General features: G+C 46.2%; 1 protein-coding gene across 6 annotated transcripts in view; it reads right to left on the bottom strand.

Moving 5' to 3' along the window:
- The window catches only part of ZNF592 (zinc finger protein 592), a 52402-nt gene extending 30086 nt beyond the window's left edge, over positions 1-22316 (bottom strand). The window contains exons 1-3 of one of the 6 annotated variants that reach the window (XM_017973314.4): positions 22241-22316; positions 15002-15160; positions 6616-6724 (exon numbers count right to left, since the gene is read on the bottom strand). The gene's annotated coding sequence lies outside the window, so the exon portion shown is untranslated. Of the gene's footprint in view, positions 1-6298; positions 6725-15001; positions 15161-21721; positions 22015-22240 lie in introns of those variants that run through there. The other 5 variants (XM_035303912.3, XM_008998461.5, XM_078326865.1 and 2 more) reach the window with 5 other exon arrangements.
- Between the last annotated feature and the right edge of the window lie 673 nt (positions 22317-22989).

Genomic DNA, 22989 nt, shown 5'->3' on the forward strand with positions numbered 1-22989 from the left:
ACTGCTAAGGTGGACAAGCAGACTCCCAAGCATATACATATCACTGGCCTCTTGAATACATATCTGAGGGTTGCTTATAGGTCTACGTGACTCCAAGTCTCAGATGTTTCAAACATATGCAATGACCAATGTTTCATTTCATGAGGTACCTGCTATTCAAGTCAATAGCAAAAAATGGCCCACAGAGATTCTCAGCAGTGCATAAGAAACAGCTGCCCCAGTGGACTCAGGCCAAAAAAAGACAAGTTTTTTACTTGTCTTTCCTCCACTTAGTGTAGCCCTGCTAATGCACATGTTGTCATAAAATCTGCTGTGAAACATACATCCAAGATGTCCTTGTTCAAAATCTCCACGTTGTTTGGGCTAGAGCTCAAACCCATCAGCCTCACATGGAGGATGCATTCCAATGTGGTCTCTGCCCACCTCCAGCCACTTCCCAGGGTACCTTTCATTCTGACCCCAGTAATGGTTCTCTCACACTTTCTCAGGCCTCTGTGCAAGAAGAATACCTGATGCCCCAACCCACCCTGGCCCCACACACGAACCTGTCTGAGACTTCCTCATCTCTGAGCTTCTGCTCCAGGCCCCTCCTTCTGATGCCTTCTCTAAGCACTGCAACTCCAGTCCTCTGCCCTCCTCCTGCTCCTGACACCCGGGCCTCTCTTCTTCTATGGCAGCACTTCTCACAGGGGCTGGAATCATGCATTTTCTCATCAGTCCTTCCCATCAGTATGTGAGCCTCTCCTGAGTTGAGGTCATGTCTTTCCCCTCTATTTCCATGACCTAACACGCCTGGCTCCCCATGGCAGGTGAGTTATCACTGCTCCCACTGCTCCCAGAACCATTCCTGGACAACTCTCCAACCCCCTGGCTGATGTACCTGCCCCTGCTTGCCCTGTGCAAGGTGCCCTTCACTCAGAGACAGCTTTTCCTCTCCCCCTGCCATGCCTTTTCCCGACAACCAAAGATTCCAAGACAGAATTATATTCCAAGCATTCTAACAAGACTCATAAGATGTTAAAGCTGAAGAGGCCCTTAGAAATTATGTGGTCCAGGGGCTTCCAAATGCCTTTCTGCAGGCTGCTGCTAGATAGACTGCAAAAGAGTAACATGGAGAATGACTTAAAAATACAGATACCCTAATGGCATTAATGCATTCGTAAGGGCAGGAAAAAAAAAAAAAGAGAAAAAATATACTAAAAAAAAATACAGATACCCAGGCTCCACCATGAAAATTCTGATTCAATAGGTCTGGGATGGATCCCTGCTTTGGGTTTGTTTGTTTGTTTGTTTGTTTGTTTGTTTGTTTGTTTGTTTTAAAGCTTCCCTGTTGATTCTAGTGCACTAGTCTAGTGCAAACTCTTCATTTTTTAATACATGGAGAATGGAGGTTCAGAGAGGGCAACAGTCACCAAATGCTAAGACTTATGACTGGCACTGAGGGCACAAAGCTGAAGGCCCAGACCCTACTCTTGAGCACCTACACACACCAAATCCACTGGAAACATCTGTGGGCACCACTGAGGCTCATCAAAGGCACAGAATTCCTACAGAAGTCACCTCACCGTCCCTTGCGCTCACTTTTGCTTTATTTATTCTTCCTCACATCAAAGTTTTCTACCTTTACTGTAGTTTACTGAACATTGCAGTAAAATCTTCTCTTTCTCACAATTTTATCAGCCCCTCAATAGGCACTCACTAAATTTCTGTTATTTCTAGATTTGGATCTCTACTTGGATATCTAATAGGCACCTGAGATCTACTATGTCTGAAATCTAGCTCAATTTCCTCCTACAGCCTTCCCCATTTCAGTAAATGACAATGCCATTCTTTCACCTGCTTAGGCCTAAACCTCTCTTTCTTTCACACTCTTCATCCAATCCACAAGCAAATCCTGTCAACTCAACCTTCAAAATATATTCAAGTCCAGCCATTTCTCACCACCTCTACCATGATATCTCTCCTGTATTCCCACAAAAGCCTGCTAACTGATCTCCTTGCTTCCACCAACAATCTTTATCCCTTTACACTGCTTTATTTTCTTCCCAGCACTTATCACCACCCAGTATATATTATATGATTGTTCATCACCTCATTGTATTTTCGTAAATTCCAGTGTGTTTACAGGAAGGTAATCCACCATTAGAAAGGAGTAAATGGCCAGGCACAGTGGCTCATGCCTATAATCCTGGCACTATGGGAGGCCAAAATGGGCTGATCACCTGAGGTCAGGAGTTCGAGGCCAGCCTGACCAACATGGTGAAACCCCAGCTCAACTAAAAATATGAAAATTAGGGCTGGGTGCAGTGGCTCACGCCTGTAATCCTAGCACTTTGGGAGGCCAAGGCAGGCAGATCACGATGTCAGGAGATCAACACCATCCTGGCCAACACAGTGAAACCTTACCTCTACTAAAATACAAAGATTATCTGGGCATGGTGGTGCATGCCTGTATCCCAGCTATGTGAAGACTGAGGCAGGAGAATTGCTTGATCCCAGGAGGCAGAGGTTGCAGTGAGCCGAGATCACACTACTGCACTCCAGCCTGGCAACAGAGCGAGACTTTGTCTCAAAAAAGAAAATTAGCCAGGCATGTGGTGGGCACCTGTAATTCCAGCTACTCAGGAGGCTGAGGCAGGAGAATCACTTGAACCAGGAAGTAGAGGTTGCAGTGAGCAGAGATTGTGCCATTGCACTCCAGCCAGGGCAACAGAGGGAGACTCAGTCTCAAAAAAAACAAAAAACAAACAAAAAAAACACAAAGGAGGAACAACCTGACAAGCTCATTTGTCCAGGATTAAGATTATTCAAGATAGTCACAGATTCCCAAGTGGGTTTATTACGAATCAAACGTTTTGCAAATATGCAACTTTTTGTTTTACTTTTTAAAATTTTAGACCTTCAGTGGTGATCGGACCTCATCAGTGGGAAGGGGTCTACCTGAAGTACCCTGTCTATAAATCCTGGGTCCCTGTAATGGCTGATTAAATTAAATATTTTATCAGTGGGGAGTGCCTACTGCCCTTTGTCCCATGATAAGGTCGTTTGTTTTGAGGATGGGATCAGTGTGACACCAGAGGAAGGAAAAGGCTAGCTCTGATAACCATAGGGAAGAGGTAGGCCCAGGAAGGGCCTGAGTCTTAAGAAAAGGAGACACAGAAGACTGGGCAGGGTGGCTCACGCCTGTAATCCCAGCACTTTGGGAGGCTAAAGCAGGTGGATCACTTAAAGTCAGGAGTTCGAGACCAGCCTGGGAAATATGATAAAACACTGTCTCTACTAAAAATACAAAAATTAGCCAGGTGTGGTGGTGCATGCCTGTAATCCCAGCTACTCAGGAGGCTAAGGTAGGAGAATTGCTTGAACCCAGGAGGCAGAGGTTGTAGTGAGCTGGGATCATACCACTGCACTCCAGCCTCCAGCCTGGGCAACAGAGCAAGACTGTTTCAAAAAAAAAAAAAAGAGAGAGAGAGAAAGAAATGATACTGGCCAGACACTGTGGCTCGCACCTATAATCCCAGGTATGAGGCTGAGGCAGGTAGATCATTTGAGACTGGGACTTCAATACCAGCTGGGCAACATGGCCACACCCCATATCACTATAAAAAATAAAATAAAATTAAAATTAAAATTAGCTGGGCATGGTGGCACATGCCTGTAGTCCCAGCTACTCAAGAGGCTGAGGTAGGAGGATTGCTTGAACCTGGGAGGTTGAGGCTGCAGTGAGCTAGGATTGCACCACTGCACTCCAGGATGGGGGACACAGCAAAACTCTGTCTTCAAAAAGAAAAGAAAAATAAAATAAAATAAAAAGAAAATACAACTCTGTAAACAAACTGAAATACCAATGTACTATACACTTTAAATGGGTAAATTGTATGGCATGTGAATTACATCTCAATAAAGCTGCTATATTTTTTAAAAGGTGGAAAAAGAACTAGAGGTAGCTGGGATTATACAAGACCATAAAACTGACTGGGACAAGAAGAAACCAGGCACAGACAGCAAACGCAGTTTACACAGAGCTGAGGATTTCGACAAAAACTGATATTTTGTAAACTGTACCCCTTTTACCTTTCCTTATTTGCAAACAGATCTCAGCAATAACCCGGCACCACACTTTGTTAGAAGGAAACAGGACCTAGAGATTTGAGAAAAAGGGGGACAGGACTCCTCTTGTTCACACACCATGCTGGTATGTTCCTCCCAGTGAACTTTGCATCATCCCTTGGTAGTGGGGATGCCTAAATTTAAGCAAGAAGCCAGCAGCCTCAGACCTGCTGCGAACCAAGCCTCGACTCCCGAGGCAAAGGACCCTAGAAAACAGAAAGTGGCCATTCCACAAGATCACTCATTCTCCACTTCTAGTACCTCTGTGTTTGGTGGCTTTGAGGATGCCACCAGTCTCATCCACCGCAGACAACCCACAGTTCCAAAGCTTCCTAAACTGACAGTCTGGAGGGGCACAAGGAGCATGCTATTACTCTGAGAGGCATCTCTACGGTTGCCTGAGTTTAGGAGCTGGTGAGTCAAAGGGCTGGTAAAGTTTCCCTCCCAGGTGCTCTGTTCTTAGTCCCCTTTTCTTACACACATGCACACACTCATACCCCCTCTTCTCTTTCTCATCCTCTCTCCCCCATTCCTTCTTCCATGGTACACTACACTTTCTCTATATATATTCTATTCCCCCATCTCTTCTCTCTTTCTCCCCTCCACCCCACTACCATTGCCTCTCCAGCTCCCGCTCTCTCTCTCTCATGTCTCTCTTCCTCCCCAGCTCCTGCTCACTCCCTCATACCTCTCTTCCTCCCTCTTCTCTCCTTTCCCTCTCAACACAGATCTGGGGGTTCTCTTTCACCATGAGTGTTCAGACATGAAGGAAGCCAGCTTTCAGCAGGAAAGTAGGGCCCCAGCCAAAGCAGCCTTTCACCAACAACCCAGCACAGCAACAGACCCAATATCCAGGCCTTCTGTATGTGCCTACTGTACGTCCCTGGTGATCCAAGGGAATGATAGGGAATAACATGTCCCTATGTACCTTTCAACGATCAGACAAATGGACTATTAAAAGCCTCCACATAGTGAAATGTCTACAGATAAAATAATGTGACATCTGGAATTGGCCTCAAAATAAAACAGGGCAAGAAAAAGAGAGCAAGGAGGAAATACATCAATGAAACAAGATGGACCACATAGCCAGGCATGGTGGTATGTGCTGGTAGTTCCAGGTACTTGGGAGGCTGATGTGGGAGGATTGCTTGGGCCCAGGAGGTAAAGGCTGCAGTGAGCCTTGATCATGCCACTGCACTCCTGATTGGGTAACAGAGTGAGACACTGTCTCAAAAAAAGAAATAAAATAAAAAAAACAAAAAAATTGACCATGAATTGATAACTTGATAACTATTGAATCTGAGTGAGTACAGAGGTTTATCATATTATTTTTTTCTATATTTGTACATTTCAGCACAATAGAGACCCACCCTTTGGCTAGTAGATTCTATGGGTCCAACTAAGATACACCAAGATCACACACTCATCAGGAAGGCTATTATTTAAAAACAAAACAAGGCCGGGCGCAGTGGCTCACACCTGTAAATCCCAGCATTTTGGGAGGCTGAGGCAGGCAGATCACAGGTCAAGAGATGGAGACCATCCTGGCCAACATGGTGAAGCCCCGTCTCTACTAAAAATAAAAAAATTAGCTGAGCATGTGGTGCACGCCTGTAGTCCCAGCTACTCAGGAGGCTGAGGCAGGAGAATCACTTGAACCTGGGAGGCAGAAGTTGCAGTGACCCAAGATCACACCACTGCACTCCAGCCTGGCAACAGAGCAAGACTCCGTCTCAAAAATAAAATAAAAGAATAATAACAAGTGCCAGTGAGGATGTGGAGAATCAGATTCCTTATGCACCACTGGTGGGAATGTAAAATGGTGAAGCTGCTACAGAAAGCAGTTGGCAGTTCCTTAAAAAAGTAAACAAAATTACCATATGATCCAGCAATTCCACTTCTGAGTATTTACTCAAAAGAATTAAAGGCAGGGGGGCACAAGATACTTGCACACCCATGTTCATGGCAGCATTATTCATAACGTCCAAAGGTGGAAGCAACCCAAGTATCTATCAACAGATGAAAGGATAAACAAAATGTGGTATATACATACAATGGAATATCACTCAGCTTTAAAAAGGAAGGTAATTCTGACACTGCTACAACATGTGCACAAAGGAACCTTGTGACATTATCCTAAGTGAAATAAGCCAGATATAAACGACAAATATTGAATTATTCCACTTACATGAGGTCCCTAGAGGAGGCAAATTCATAGAGACAAGAAGTAGAAGTGTGGTTGCCAGCGGTTAGTGGGAACAAGAGAGGGCATTACTGTTCAATAGGTCCAAGTTTCAGAATGAGATGTCAGATTCTGGAGATGGACAATGGTGATGCTTGCACAATTGTAAATGTATTTAATACCACTGAGCTACACTTAAAAATGGTAACTCCTGTTACATGTATTTTATCATTAAAAAAAAAAAAAAATCCAGGGAATAAAAAAATCTCATGTTCAAATTCTTGGCTTTTCAAGGCCAGCTCAGGTCAACCTAGACATCATACCTTAGAGAGGATCTCAAAACAAGGGTGTGGCGAGCGTTGCTAGGGGAGCAGAGCTGCGGAGAAAGGAAAAACTTCTACCTAGGCACATGGTCTAGAGTCCAAACACCACCTAAGGAAAGAAGAAAAACAAAATGTTTTTTTAAGTGGGTCTGAAGGTAAATGTTAGAGTAAGGAAAGATAGTTTAAAAAACTAGTAATAATAATTCAAGTGTAAGTAAGACCCTGAGAAAAATTTCCAAACATAAATTCAAGCAGGCCACAAATGCAGTCAAAGACAAAACTTTTCCCAGCTCCACGTCTGCTCCCTCCCTCTATTACAGGCTGGTGGTTCAGAGCACAGACTCTATTGGGTTCAAATCATAGTTCTACTACTTACTAGCTGCGTGACCTAGGGCAACATTCTTCACCTCTGTCTGTTTTTCCACATGTAAAATGGGCTATTACAGGGATCAAATGAGTTAATATTTATAAAACTCTTACAACACTGCCTTTCACATAGCAAATACATGTTTGCTGAGTATTATGCCACCAACCTCAGTGGCCAGCAAGCTGTCCCTCCTAAGTTTTCAGAGCGCCCCAGAGATAGCTGGCCAGAAGCATGGAGAGAGGCCAGAAAAACAAGGCAAGTAAAGCCGGGCTTAGTTTACCCTCCACACAACTCCTCCTCCAGTGCCTGCCGAAGCTGAAGAAGCAAAGGGCCAAGCAGGGGCCAGTGGGGCAGGTGAGCTGCAGAAATCATGGCAGGAGCAGATGGCAGTGTAGGAAGAGGTCAGCACCAAGCAGGCGATGAGAATGAGACATGGAATGGGGAGAGCTGACAGAACCCTTTTTTAAAAAAAACCTAGGTGGTCCTTAACTGTAGCTGAACATGAGAACCACCTTGGGGACTTTGGAAGCTACTAATACTTGGTCACTACACCCCTAAAATTCAGATTTCATTGACTAGTGTTGAGAAACAGCAGTTAACAGCCCATCAACTACATCTACCCACAAATGACCTAATTAAAGGACTCATCCCTGAATTTCTTGCTCTGCCCATTGTCACTCTAATCCTACATTCCCTCACTTGACTTCATTTTTGTTCGATTTTGACAGAGCAACATTCAGTTTGGATCCTAAAGAGTAATGTAAAAATGTAGAAGGGAAGGGAAAGAAACCAACTATCCCAATTCGACGGAAAGAAACTAGAGAAAACTTTTCTGAAGTTCTTCCTTTTCTTATTTGGACTTTCACATTTCAAAACATAAACTAACAAGCAGACACTGTGCTGTCCAAATGAGGACAAAAGTTAGAGATCAGGGACCAAGGGGTGCCTTAGGACTGCTATCCAATAGTAAATAAATTGGGAGGCACTCCAATGAGTGTACCTGGTTATTTACTTCAGATTAACCTTGGTTCCTCTGGCCACCAGCTTCTGTGGATTACCCGGACAGTCTCTCACATGCGCAATCATGCAGCTTGGCTGAAGAGAGGAGCTACCAAACCTGAGCTTCAGGCTGCACTTCCAGGCGGGCTGCTTCTCCGAGGTCACCCTAATCACACACTCATGCTTGGATGCATAGGAATTTTACAGTGTATAACATACTCTTCCTACTTCACCAGGAACTCACCAGTTCCTGGTGAAGTGAGTGAACTAAGAATGGCACTCAGAGGGAGGGATAACATGGGGAGAAATGCCAGATATAGGTGACGGGGGAATGGAGGCAGCAAACCACATTGCCATGTATATACCTATGTAACAATCCTGCATGATCTGCACATGTACCCCAAAACCCAAAGTACAATAAAAATAAAGAAAGAAAGAATGGCACTCAGGCTCCTGCCTGCCTCCAAGAACCAAGCTGCCCTTGTACTTTGAACTCCAAACAAGCAGGTCAGCTTTCACATTTCAAATTTCCCAACACACTCATCTTCCCAAGGTGCTACTGGATGGGGCACAAGTTTTCCTCCAATTTGGTATTGAGACATTCACTATAGCCCTTGCCATAATGATGACCCACCTTAGATGTTGTAAGACCAAGATTAGACAATCTTGTTCTTAAGCACTCTTCTAGATTAGAGCTTCTTCCAACACTAGAAAGATTCAGGGCTATGAGAGCCAAAGAGATTCAGTAAACCATTAAATTTAAACCACTTACTCTACAAGCAAGTAAACTGAGGCCCAGAGAGGTAAGGTAATCAAATGAGAAAAGGTACATAAACTGAAGAGTTGTCGTTACTGTGGAAGATTCCTGTTATTCCTGGAAAGGTCACAGGGCCTTTGGTTGCCCTTCCCATCAGAATAGCTGAAGTCTCCTACTCAACAGTTACCCATTCAAATATCTCCACCTAATACAGGGGATAAGGCTTATTTAACCCTCAGACCAGTGCTTCTTAGCCCTGGAGCAATCCTAATGCCTGACCCCAGCTCAGACCAATTAAACCAGAAATTCTAGAAACTAAGCCACCATAGGATCCCCAAAACCCATACCTTCCCCCATGGATTTCTTAAGCCCTCTCCGGCCTGAAGGGCTTTTGCACTTGTCCTCTCCAGTCTGACTGCTCTTTCCTCAGATATCTGCGTGACTCACTCTCTCACTTCCTTCAGACCTCTGCTCAAAGGCCATTTAATCAATGAGACTTCTCTGACTTCTCAATTGAAAATAGAAAATCTGCCTCCCACCAAACCCCTCATCCAACATCCCTGCTTTATCTTTTCCTGTAATACTTTTCATTATCAGTTATATCTTACTTGTTATCTATAAATGCATACATACCAGAATATGAGCTCCATAAGAGTAAGATTTGTGCTTATTTTCTTCCTTGCTACATTCTCAGTGCCTAGAATAATGCCTGGCACAGAGCAGACCATCAGATGTATATTCTAAATGAACACATCAGGAGCATAAATCTCAAAATATGACACATACCAAAAGATCATAAAGCAGCAGCCATTTGGTTGATTACAGAAAACACACTTCTCTACTGAGCTCATCTTGGCAAAACCCTTATTAAAAACAGGATAGAAGCCTAATAAAACAGAAACCATCCAGAAGTAAGTATTTCTAGACAATCCATTCCAATGGGTTTTTTCATCAGACAATTTGTTCTGAGAAATAAACATACAGAAATAGAAAATGAAGTTGAAAGGTGAGGGAACAAATGGCTTTCAGATGCCACCTTAGCTTATCTGCAGATTCAGAAGAAAGCCTGCGTGCACTGACAGCTACACTCAGGAAGTTTTCTGCAGACCAGAAAAAACAGGCTCCTCTCCTGGGATTACACTTAGTGAGGTGAAGGTGCAGTCTGGGATATTAACGCCTGCTTACCCCCAGATCCCTCAACCTGATGAACCTGAGGAGGGCCTTTCCTTTTTCTTTCTCCTACTTATACCCCAACCGCTTCCTAAACTCATTGGAAACCACTGGCAGCACTTTAAACTCTACCACATTGGGAGCACTGGAAGCCCTTGTCAAGGCAACCACACAGCAGTTGGGGAGCATCCCACCATTAGTCTCACTGATGTCACCTATTCTGTTCCATGTCTGCCAACCCCATCCCTGCTCTTTCCTTGCCCCATCTGGTCTCTCCCTACTTGGTCATCCTGCATGTTTCTCTAAGACTAATCCCTCCCAAACACCTTTTTTTTTTTGAGATGGAGTCTCATTCTGTCACCTAGGCTGCAGTGCAGTGGCACGATCCTGGCTCACTGAAACCTCTGCCTCCCAGGTTCAAGCAATTCTTCTGCCTCAGCCTCCCAAGTAGCTGGGATTACAGGCACCCGCCACCATGCTCAGCTAATTTTTGTATTTTTAGTAGAAACAGGGTATCACCATGTTGGACAGGCTGGTCTCAAGCTCCTGGCCTCCGGTGATCCACCCATCTTGGCCTCCCAAATGCTGGGATTACAAGTGTGAGCAACCACACCCAGCCCAAATATCATTTTTATCAGGTCACTTACCCTGCTCAAAAACTCTTCCTGGGCCAGGCATGGTGGCTCATGCCTGTAATTCCAGCACTTTAGGAGGCCGAGGTGGGTAGATCACCTGAGTTCAGGAGTTTGAGAACAGCCTGGCCAACATGGCAAAACCCCATCTCTACTAAAAATACAAAAAATTAGCCAGGCATGGTGGCGCATGCCTGTAATCCCAGCTACTTAGGAGGCTGGGGCAACAGAATTGCTTGAACCTGGGGGGCGGAGGTTGCAGTGAACCAAGATCACACCATTGCACTCCAGCTTGGGCAACAAGAGGGAAACTCCATCTCAAAAAAAAACACTCTTCCTTCAGGCTACTACATTGGTCCAACCCTCAGGCTAGGCTTTCAAAAACCTCCATAACGTAGGCCTAAGACCAGGGCTATTGTTTTTATACTTCAGCAGCTGCCCCTCACTTGTCTTGCAGCACCAACTCACTGCCTCCCTGCTGAACAGCACTAGTAAGAGATGGGGCTATAGAGACTGGAATAGAATGGACCACGTCTCCAACCTCCATTCCTGCTGAGAGCATCCTCTTCATCCTCCTCTCCTCCATCCAACCACACTCCTTCTCTCACACTCCAGCTGCTAGCTACACTGCCCTTTGCTACCCCATCTCCACACTGCACACACACCATAGATATGCAAGCATGCACTTTTATTCATTCAATAATATTGAGCACCATTACTATGTCTCAATATTACAAGGTCTATGACTAGACCTTGTTCTAGTCACTACAGATACCACAGTGAACAGAACAGATTAAGCTCCTGCCCATGTAGAGCTGATAATCTACTGGAAGGAGACAGACATACAGACACAGATTTGTAAAAGTCATACTTATTATCTTTCTCAACCAGGGCTTGTCGTATGAAATCAGAAGAGTGAATATATTCTCAGTTATGAAGTTAAGTGAGAGGGCAAGCCATGAGAATATGGAGGAGAAGAGGTTTTAGGCAGAGGGAAGAGCAAGGAGGAAGAGAAAGGCCCTGAAGCAGAAGGAGTAGGAGATGAGGCTGAGAGGCAGATGATGGCAGGCCATTGCTAGGTCTCTGACCTTGACTCTAAGATAAAAGACTGCAGGAGGATTTGGAGAAGAATGATGTGCTCAGACCAACATTTTATTTGTTGCTGATGGTTCTTTTCTTACCACTTATCCTCAAATTCTATCACATTGACATTTTAAAAAGATCACTTCCCTATGCCTAACCATCTCAGCTGTCCATCATTAGGGAGAATTACAAGAATTTCTTTTTGAATGTTCCCAAATGTTCTAAACCGAGCACATATTATTTTTCAAATGAGGGCTAAAAAATCTCTCCAATCCTTAAAGACTTGACTCAAATTCCAACTCTGCCTCAAAACCCCTGTACAAGGCAGGCTAGCCCACACTGTACCCTATGCCCCAGGCAGCAGGACCACCAAGGCAGGCCCAGTGTCAGCAATCAAGTGGTACAACAATACTCACTGCAGGAACTGATACGCATGAATGTTTCTTTTGCTGCCCTCACCTCTCCCATGCAGGCGTGTGTCTCTACAGACACTCTTGCCCCCAAGTGCCTGCCTGGGTCCCAGTCTTTCTCTCAGTTGACTTAATTAATTTTTGGTAATTAAAGCTGCTGTTTGGTGATGATGTACTAAGAGTATGACCTCTCCCAAGCAATGTAAATAATTTAAAAGATGGAGATGCAAAATCCTTAGACTCAGAGGAATGGAGCTAGAATGACAGGCACTGGGTTCATATTTTGTGAACAAGAGGCCAGCTTCTCCTATAAGGTATGGCACTTAGGAAGCAGCGACAAGGGGAGACAAGTAATGAAAGATGAGAATACATCATTGTCACCATCTCTCTCCTCCCAAATGGCCATTCAATCCATTTTGGGTATTAAAGAATGTTCCCTAGAGGTAATCCCAGCCATCTCAGAGGGTGACCTGTGTGCCAGTAACCACCACCCTCAGAAAAAAAAAGCCCCCTTAAGACACTTCTGGTCTGAAAGCAAATTGTTCTCTAATTGCTTTCAGTGGGGGAAATCCTGGAGGGCAAAGTTCATTTCACATGATTCTTTTATGCTCTACCCAGATCTGGACTGGGTCCAGGGTAGACCTTTTATAAGCAACTGTGGAATACTGATTTTAATTAGAATGTTTACTTATATTTAAAATCTTGAGGGTGTTTCCTTAGCAAGGCAAAGAGCACAGGGAGACCATAGGGAGAGGCCTTAAGGTAGGTGTCCACTGTAACTGAATTGGCAAAAAAGAGTAGAATGCTGTTGCAAAAAGTCTCCACAAAATTTTACTTATTTAGTTAGAGACAAAGTCTCACTCTGTCACCTAGACTAGAGTGCAGAGGCACAATCACAGCTCACTGCAGCCTAGACTTCCCAGCCTTGCGTGATTCTCCCACCTCAGCCTCCCAAGTAGCTGAGATTGAATACAGGTCTGTGCCACCATGCCCAGATATTTTTTTGTATTTTCAGTAGAGATGGGGTTTTGCCACATTACTTAGGCTGGTCTCAAACTCCTGAGGTCAAGCAATCCACCTGCCTCAGCCCCACAAAGTGCTGGGATTACAGGTGTGAGCCACCTCACCTGGCCTCCACAGACTTTAAATACAAGTAAACATGCTAATTAAGAATATGATAAGCCAGGCGCCATGGCTCTCACCTGTAAGCCCAGCATTTTGGGATGCCAAGGGGGGCAGATCACTTAGCTCAGGAATTCAACACCAGCCGGGGTAACATGGCAAAACCCCATCTCTACAAAAAAATACAAACTATTAGCTGGTATGGTCGTGCACACCTGTAGTCCTAACTATTCGGGTGGCTGAGGTGGGAGGATCACCTAAGCCTGGTTGGTCGAAGCTGCAGTGAGTCGTAATCACGCCACTGCACTCTGGTCTACACAACAAAGTGAGACTGTCTCAAAAAAACTTGTTTTTAACAAAGGATAAATGGCAGCTCAACACAGTGGTTCACACCCGTAATCTCACACTTTGGGAGGCCAAGGTGGAAGGATAGCTTCAAGTCAAAAGTTTGAGACAAGCCTGCTCAACACAGAGAGACCCTGTCTCTACAAAAGAAATAAATAAATACAACTAATTAGCCAGGCATTGTGGCCCATGCCTGTAATTCCTACTCTGGAGGTCGAGGTGCAAGGATTATTTGAGCCCAGGAGGTCAAGACTGCAGTGAGCTATGATTACACCACTGCATTCCAACTCCAGCCTGGGTGACGGTGCCAGACACAATCTCTTAAGAAAAAAGAGTAATGGCCAGAAACAGTGGCACACCTGTAGCCCCAGCTACTCAGGAGGGTAAGGGCCAGGTGCTGTGGCTTATGCCTATAATCCCAGCACTTTGGGAAGCTAAGGGGATAGAATTATTTGAAGCCAGGAGTTTGAGACCAGCTTAGTCAATATATCAAGACCCCATTATCTCTACAAAAATAAAAATTTTTTTAAAAATGGTTTTAATTGAGACAGAGTCTCACTCTGTCACCCATGCCAAAGTGCACTAGTATGACTTTGGCTCACTGCAACCTCCACCTCCCAAGTTCAAGTGATTCTTCCACCTCAGCCTCCCCAGTAGCTGGGACTACAGACTCACACCACCATGCCCAGCTACTTTTTTGTATTTTTAGTAGAGACGGGGTTTTACCACATTGGCCAGGCTGGTCTTGAACTCCTGACCTCAAGTGATCCACCTGCCTCGGTCTCCCAAAGTGCTGGGATTACAGGAGTGAGTCACTGTGCCCAGTAAAAAAAAAAAAATTTTAAGGGAGGATCGTTTGAGCTTAGGATTTCGAATCCAGTTAGGACAACGCAGCAAGACTCCCATCTCAAAAAAAAAAAATCTAATATTTTTAAAAGCCTAAAGATTTATAGCCTTAATAGAGTATTAGATGGTGACGTCGTTTTTATACCTCAGCCAGTTAAGTTCAAGACTGGGGAGTCTACAGTGCAAAGACAGCAGCCCAGCCAAACAGACCAGAGCTTTGGCTTGGTCATGCCCAGAAAAATCTGAACTATTCAATGCTCACCCCGGGCCCCCTTTTCTGAAAATGCCAAAGCTCTGCCTCAAATGTGTCTTCAAGCCCTATAATGTCCCTGAGATGGCTTGCAGTTACAATGGACACCTATCTTCAAAACCTCTCTGTGCGGTCTCACTCTGCCTTTTGGCTTGTAAAGGAATACCAAGAACTAAACTGACAGAAAAGAGTAGAATGCTGTAAACTACAGCAAACCAGGAGAATAAATGCGGAGCCAGAGTCCATTCTGCTGGCTTACGTTGGCTCTAGCTTGCCAAGTGCAATGTGGGTAAAATGTTACCACATCCAAAGACTGGTTATGAGGAAGAAACAGCCCTCCACCTTGCCCCTAATATGAGCTAAACCCCTAAAGCGGGAAATACCAGGAATGCACGGGAGGCTTACACATGAGAACTCTTGCTCTTCACAGTCCTTTGATCCCCAGGTTGTAATATCAAGCAAGGCCTCTAGAATCCCCCATGCTGATGTTTGAGACTGAGCCCAGTGGTCCATAGGAGGCAGCCCAGAGCCACACCAGAAAAGGAGTGATTTCTTTAGAAATACCTGTAAAGAAAGCAACCAACGAATGAAGCTAGAAGCCAAGTCACACTCTAGTCATCAGCTCCTCCCAGGTGGGCCCTGCCTCTCTGAATTCAGGGGCTATCCCAATCAGAGGTGCTAGCCTAATCCACCTGTTTGAATGCATATCTAACAAAAGCATCTTACCCTAGGAATGACAGATGAGGCCAACTACAACATCGTACATCTCTCTAGGGACATGTTCTAGGCAGTTTTTAAGTTTTTGCTTTAGGACATTCGATGTTTGTCTCCAAAATGAAATTAACCTTACAGGATGCTTGTTTGTTTTTGTAAAGATGATATATATGTCTGTATAAAATTCAAATGATAGGAAGAAAATATAAAGTAAAAACCACCCCAATCCCTCCACTCAGAGGTAAGATCTCACCGGAAACTCTGTCCTTACTGAGAAGCAAGTCTATTCTGAGTTAGACGTGGGATATAGGTCTTGTGTTCTCTGGATGAGCTGGTGAATTAATTTTTGTGGAGGACACTTAACCCCACTTCTGGACTACTCAAAAAAGTTTAATGCTGTGCACAGAGGTGCACTACAGTCCCAGCTACTCAAGAGGCTAAGGCAGAAGGACTGCAGTGGTTCATGCCTGTAATCCCAGCACTTTGGGAGGCCAAGGCAGGAGGATCACTTGAGGTTAGGAGTTCGAGACCAGCCTGGCCAACATAGTGAAATCCCATCTCTACTAAAAATACTAAAAAAAAAAAAAAAATAGCCAGGCATGGTGATAGGTGCCTGTAGTCCCAGCTACTCGGGAGGCTGGGATCACTTGAACCTGGAAGGCGGAGGCTGCAGTGAGCTGAGATCGTGCCACTGCATTCCAACCTGGGTGACAGAGGGAGACTCAATATCAAAAAAAAACCCAACACTCCCAGGGGATTGCAATAACAGTAGACCTCTCAAAAATAAAGTTAGTCTTGTAGCCCCCCCTACCCCACCACACATACTGATTGGAGACCAAAAGTTAATCTGATCAGCAGACATACTCCTTTTCTTCACTTAAGACGGTGGCAGTCATTCTATAATCTATCATGCACATAGACATTATCATCCTTTTCATCTCCTGGAGTGTGTTAATGAGAAAGGGAGCCATTGTTACCTCTTTTTTTTTTTTTTCTTAAGAGATGGGGTCTTTCAATGTTGCCCAGGCTGGTCTTAAACTCCTGGGCTCAAGTAATTATTCTACTTTAGCCTCCCAAAGTGCTGGGATTATAGGTGTAAACCATCATGCCAGGCCCCAGCATCATCACCTTTCTTTCTCTTTTTTTTTTTTTTTGGAAATGGAATCTAGCTCCATCACCCAGTTTAGAGTGCAGTGGCATAATCTTGGCTCACTACAACCTCAGCCACCCGGGCTCAAGTGATTCTCCTGCCTCAGCCTCCTGAGTAGTGGGGACTATAGGCATGCACCACCACACCCAGCTAATTTTTGTATTTTTAGCAGAGATGTGATTTCACCATGTTGGCCAGGTTGTTCTCGAACACCTGACCTCAAGTGATCCGCCCACCTCAGCCTCCCAAAGTGCTGCTGGGATTACAAGCATGAGCCACCATGCCCAGCCCATTATTACCTATTGATACAATACTTTCAGAATCTGAAATTAAAAAGGTAAAGAACTTAACGCAGTGACCAGAGGACAGCCCATAAGTGCTGACAGCTTTGAGAAATGACTGTCATGGCACCAAACTCAAAAGGTATTCATTAACTTTTCTTTCAGCCATAAAAAGGATCAAATGTGTCATTTCAACACACACACACTTCCCTGCTGCTAAACAAAAGCAAATGGTTGGCTGAAGTAGTAGCACTCTGATCCTCTGAAAACATTTCCCAAAAGTAATTAGCTAATGGATATCATATCCTATACCCTTAGAGCAAGCAAAGGGAGGGCACTGGACCAGTTGGACACAAATGAAAACACAAATTTTGGGTACATGCAATTGCTCTACCTCAGGGACATCAACATTCAGAACTCTCTCCTATTCAGGATGTTCCTATTTTTGTAAGAAATGTTAAGTTTAAACAAACTTATATATAAAGATAGGGATAAGGCCAGGCATGGTGGCTCACACCTGCAATCCCAGCACTTTAGGAGGCCAAGGTGGGCAGCTCACTTGAGGTTAGGAATTCGAGACCAGCCTGGCCAACATGGTGAAACCACGCCTCTACTAAATATACAAAAATTAGCGGGGTGTGGTGGCGCACGCCTGTTGTCCCAGCTACTCGGGAGGCTGAGGCAGGAGAACCGCTTGAACCCAGGAGGCAGAGACTGCAGTGAGCCAAGATGGCACCACTGCACTCCAGCCTGGGTGACAGAGGGAGGAGACTCCATCTCAAAAATAAAATAAACAAAATAAAAATAAAAGCTCACCATGATCTGGCTGAGTTGAGAGTGGGAATTATTTTCTTTTCTGTCTCCTACATGTAGGGATAATAAAGATCCTAATCCAGTGTCTCCTTCACATGCAACCAAAAGCCCCCCACCCCTCCAAGAGTTCACAGACCTCTGTTCCCAGAACAACTTCCAATGCATCTGCCCACAACCACTGATAGCCACAAATTTAGCCACACTACTTAGCATCTGCATACCTTCTCCATAGCCTAATTCCATGGAATGCTATTTTCTGATGTTATTTCTGTATTCCTCCCCTTCCTTTAGTTTCACAAATACAGGATCCCACATAAACAATACAGAATCATTCATTCTATCAATTAATAATCATTGTTGACTACACTGAATAGTGCTTGAGGAAAGATTAGGTTAACAGAAAGGGTTCATTTTCATGGAGCCTGAGAAAAACAAACAGGAACTGAGGAGCAAGTGTTTGCTAGTATGTCCCAGCCCTGGCCAGAAAGCAGGGAGCAGTGGCCAGAGGACAGAAACATCTGTCACTGTGCAGTTTCATTTCTCGTGGTCAGTTAATATCCTAAGTTTATTCATGAGTTTCTTCCAAGTTTGGTCAGTGAGTCAGTCTCCCTGGACACAATCAACTAAATTTCTGGTCTATGAAGCAGAGAACCAGACCCTGAAGCAATGCTGCCCCCCAAATAAAGCTGCCCCATGATAACATCTATATCCACTCTCTAACTGCAACACCTATCATGAGATGTGTCTGATGTATCTAACACTCTCTGGTAGCTCCCCATGGCTTAAGGAATAAAATCCAAACTCCTCGACCTGCCTTTCACAGCTCCAACTTAGCTTTCCAGCCTCATCCCCAAACAATGGGGGATACCATGGCTCCGTGCTTTCATACCTATAACTCTATCTAGAATGTTCTTTGCTCAATCTTATTTGCCTGTAAAACTTCTATTCTTCCTCCAAAGTCCAGTTCAAAAGTCACCTGCTCCCTGAAGCCTTTCCTATTTACCCAGGCATTTCATTCACATTGTTTCAAACAGCTCTTTAACCACAACTGTGCCAGAGAACGTAAGTACACTGTAACTTATCCTTTAAAATAGCTGAGCTCCACTGGATACTCGGAGCTCCTGGAAGAAACTCACTATGTATCCCACAAGTCCTTATACAGTGTCAAGCATGAAATGGGAGCTTGATGTTGAATGATTGATCACATGGAACACAGCAGTAAGTTATTAACAGAAGATGAGAGGGGAAAAAAATCACACAAAATTCGAGAAATAAATTACCTATATATTTAATCTCATTCAAAATAACCACAATATGACTGAGACACAATGTGGATATTTCAAGCATTTAAATAATAAAACCAGTAGCCTGTCTGGTGGCTCACACCTGCAATCCCAGCACTTTGCGAGGTGGAGGCGGGAAGATCACTTGAGGCCAGGAGTTCAAGGCCAGCCTGGGCAGCATAGTAAGGCACTGTCTCTAGGTGTGTGTGTGTGTGTGTGTTTGAAATGAAGTCTCGCTCTGTCACCCAGGCTGGAGTGCAGTGGCTCAATCTCAGCTCACTGCAACCTTCGCCTTGCAGGTTCAAGCAATTCTCCTGCCTCAGCCTCCTGAGTCGCTGAGACTACAAGCGCATGCCACCATGCCCAGCAAATTTTTGTATTTTTAGCAGAGATGGGATTTCACCATGTTGGCCAGGCTGGTCTCGAGCTCCTGACCTCTGGTGATCCACCTGCCTTAGCCTCCCAAAGTGCTGGGATTGTGAGCCACCACACCCAGCTTGTCTCTAGTTAAAAAAAAAAAAAAAAAAAGGCAATAAAAAATTTTAAAACAACAATAATAATAAAAGCAACTAACATTTGAACCCAGTGCTAAACTGTTTACATGACTTAATCTGTACAACAACTATATCAGGTAGGGACTTTTATCTGCATTTAAGATGAGGAAACTGTGGCACAAGAGAGGCTAAATAATTCAAGATCATTTGGTTAGCAAGTGACAGAAGCAAAATGCAAACTTCAGTGGTCTGGCTCCAGAGCCAGCGGGCTCTGAATTCAGGCTATGTTACAAATGTGGATTTAAATAAGTCATCTACCCACTCTGCGTTTATTTCTTTATAAAATTGATATGATAACCTCTCTCTCTTAGGGTGTAGAGAGAACTAAGTTAAATATAAGAATGTATGTAGAAGTCTTTAAAATTGGTTCTCCCACCTGGCAGGTACTCCATAAACGCTAATTCATTTTTCCCTTCCCTTCCTAAAAGCTGGATGAAGCAGACACACAGAGGCAAAGGATCTCCCTCAGACTGCTTGAGGCTTTTCCAAACAGATCAGGTAGTTAAGCCACTCAACCCAGAAAGCCTAGCCTAACCTTCTTATCTCAAAAGTCCATTCCCTGGGCAGGGGCTAGAGACCTTTTAAAATGTAAATGTCATGTCATTCCCTTAAACCCTTCAAAGGTTCCTAATTACACTGGAGATACAAACCGAACTAAGGAGGCAGGCATTCTGCCCCCAAGGCCCCATTGCTCTAACTTGGCCCTAGTCTCCAAACTAATCTCCCCACTCCCTTTCCCCCTCCTGCCCCAGAGGCCTCTTTCACTTCCTCCTTGCTACAGACTGCTCCACACATGGTTAACTCTTAACCCTCCCTCAGTCCTTAGCCTAAACGTCACTTTCTCAGGGAAGCCTTCCCCAGCCCCCAACTCAAATTTTCTTACCCCCTCTTCATCTTTCTTTCCTTATACTCACTATAGTTTGAATTACTAGTTTACCACTTCCTTCAAAATTTTACTCAAAAGACAACTTCTCAGGAAGCCTTCCCAGGCCACACTAACAATATAAATTCAACTACCACCCGATACCTCAGATTCTCCCTCCCTGCTTCCTTTTTCTGCTTAGCATTTCACACTTTTTAACACACTATATTTTTGCTATATATTTTATTTACTGTCTTCGCCCCCACTCCCATGAAAGCACCACAAGGGCAGTCATTTTTGCTTTCTTTGTTCACTGCATCTAGAACAATGCCTAACACACATTTGTTGACAAATATTTGTTGAATACATTTTCACGACTATTTATTTATGTATTTATTTTGAGATGGAGTCTTGCTCTGTAGTCCAAGCTAGAGTGCGGTGGCAATTCTTGTGTCTCAGCCTCCCAAGTAGCTGGGATTACAGGCATGCGACACCACGCCCGGCTAGTTTTGTATATTTTTTTTAGTAGAGACGGGGTTGGTCAGTCTGGTCTCGAACTTCTGACCTCAGGTGATTAACCCGCCTTGGCCTCCCAAAGTTCTGGGATTACAGGTGCGAGCCACCGTGCCCAGCCAAGACTATTTATTATTAGACTTTCCCAATAGGCCAAGAACTAACGTGGTGTCTTTCTGGCTTACCACTATACTCCCAGCACCTAGCTCAGTATCCCGCACACAGTAAGTGCTCAGTAAAAATTTAATTAATGAATCAAAGCCACAAGCCACAACTAGTTGAAAAATTGTAAAATGATCAAAATGGATGCACTAGCACCACACTTCTGCCTCTTTCACTGTGTAATATAACAGTGAGGTTGATAAACAAGCCACTGAAATCCCACCAAGCATCCACTAGGCCAGGAATCTGTCTGTCCACATCCTCCACACTCTGCCATACTGTGCACCACACTGCACCCGGGACAGAAGCACCCTACAGGCCCTCCATAAACACAGGGCTGAACTCAAGTGGGCAAACCGTAAGCCAAATACCATCTTACCCCCCAAGTCCCACTATTCTACTGCCAGTCCTATTCTAGACTAGTCCTGGATGCCAAACATGCTTCCCTGGGTGGGCTTGTGGACTTATTCCAATCCAGGACCTTCAATGCCACCTTTCAATGCCACCTTTGGCCTACTCAAAAAATGGTTTAAAATCCCTAAACAGCTTCAATAATACTGTGGTTCTCAGGATCAGGCATACCTAAGGTCATACAGACCCCTCCCCCTCACAAACGCTGATCCAAGACCAGGAGGCCATCTGTCGAGCAGACACTACCCTGTCCTCCCTCAGGTCACACTGAGCCTCCCGCCAACCCCCTCGTTGGCAGGAAGAGCCCCTGCAGAGAGACAATTTTCACCCTGATCAACAGGCCTGGTCACCCCTGAGGACCCCAACTCTAGAGCAGAAATACCTCTCTGCTCCGGGAGAAACCTTCCCCAGGGTCAGAACTTGGGCGCAGGGGAGGGGAGGACTGAGCGGCGCCAAAGAGTGTCGTTCCCCGAAGTGTCTGCGCCGTAACGGCGACAGCTCTTCGGCCGGCGGGGACGGTCGGGCTGACAGGCCGTCCCAGTGGGAGAAAGTGGCACCGTTATCCATGCCCGGGCGGTGGGCCGCGGGCCGTCGCCGAGGGCGGCCGCACGTCCCGCCCAGCGCGGAGAGGACAGCAGCGTGCCCGGCCTGCCGAGGAGCGGCGGTCGCAGCGGCGGAAGGGGCCGGCGCCCGACGGCCGGGGGCGGGGTGGGGTGGCGGCCCGGGCCCGCCAGGCGGCGGTCGGGGGAAGTGGCTGCCGCCTCTGGCGGCGGGCAGGATACTCCAAGCTGCAGGGCCGGGCCGCGGCTCGGGCTAGGTCCTGGCTCCGCTGTTCCTGGACCAAGGTGGGGCTGTCCCGACCCGCACGCCCCGCCCGGCCCGGCCCGCGGGGGGCGCTTACCTGGCGGCGGCGGCGGCGACTGCAGGCCCGGGTCTCGGCCGCGCGCGTCCCCAGCGCCGGCTGCGGGAGCCACAACATGGCGACGGCGGTGGCGGGCGGGGCTGCGGCTCCGGGGGCGGAGCGGGGGCGGGAGCCAGCCTGGCGGCGGGACCTGGCTGGGGCTGCCGGGGTGGGGGGGGAATGGGGGGGGCAGGCGGAAGGCGACTTGGACCTGGGCACCGGCCCAGGGCGGTGCGGTTGAGGGGCTGCCCCGGCCTGGGCCCGGCCTCCCGCCTCCCGCCCTAGGCGGGCTGCGCGGCGCAGGCCCGGCGACTACGGCGGCGGCTGCGGGTAGGGCGGGGCGGGACGGGGCGGGGACGGCGCCCCGCAGGGCTGGACCCCAGACCCGGGTAGGTCTCCACCCCGCTCCAGTCCCCGCCACCCCAGCCAGCACCCTGAGCGGTCGGGCACACAGCCGTTCCCTACGACCTGGGCCTCTTGACCTCTGACGCGCCTCAGGGCAGGGGCCGAGGCCGCCCACTAGTGGGACAGGATCTGCCTACGCAGCTGTCTGGCGCGGCGAAGAGCGCCCGGGGACCCAGGACTGCGTCCTCTTCCCTGAAATCTGGCTCATAGTGGGGCCTGGTCGAGGCTGTTAAGTGAAAGGAAGCAGGGGTGGTGTGGGCCTGGCGCTCAGGTGCGCCCTAAATGTTTGGTCATTGCTGGCTACAAGGACGTTCGCGCAGGCTTGGAGGTGCCAGGCACGCTGA

This window comes from Callithrix jacchus, chromosome 6 (genome assembly GCF_049354715.1).
Source record: "Callithrix jacchus isolate 240 chromosome 6, calJac240_pri, whole genome shotgun sequence".
In the NCBI taxonomy this organism is placed as follows: domain Eukaryota; kingdom Metazoa; phylum Chordata; class Mammalia; order Primates; family Cebidae; genus Callithrix; species Callithrix jacchus.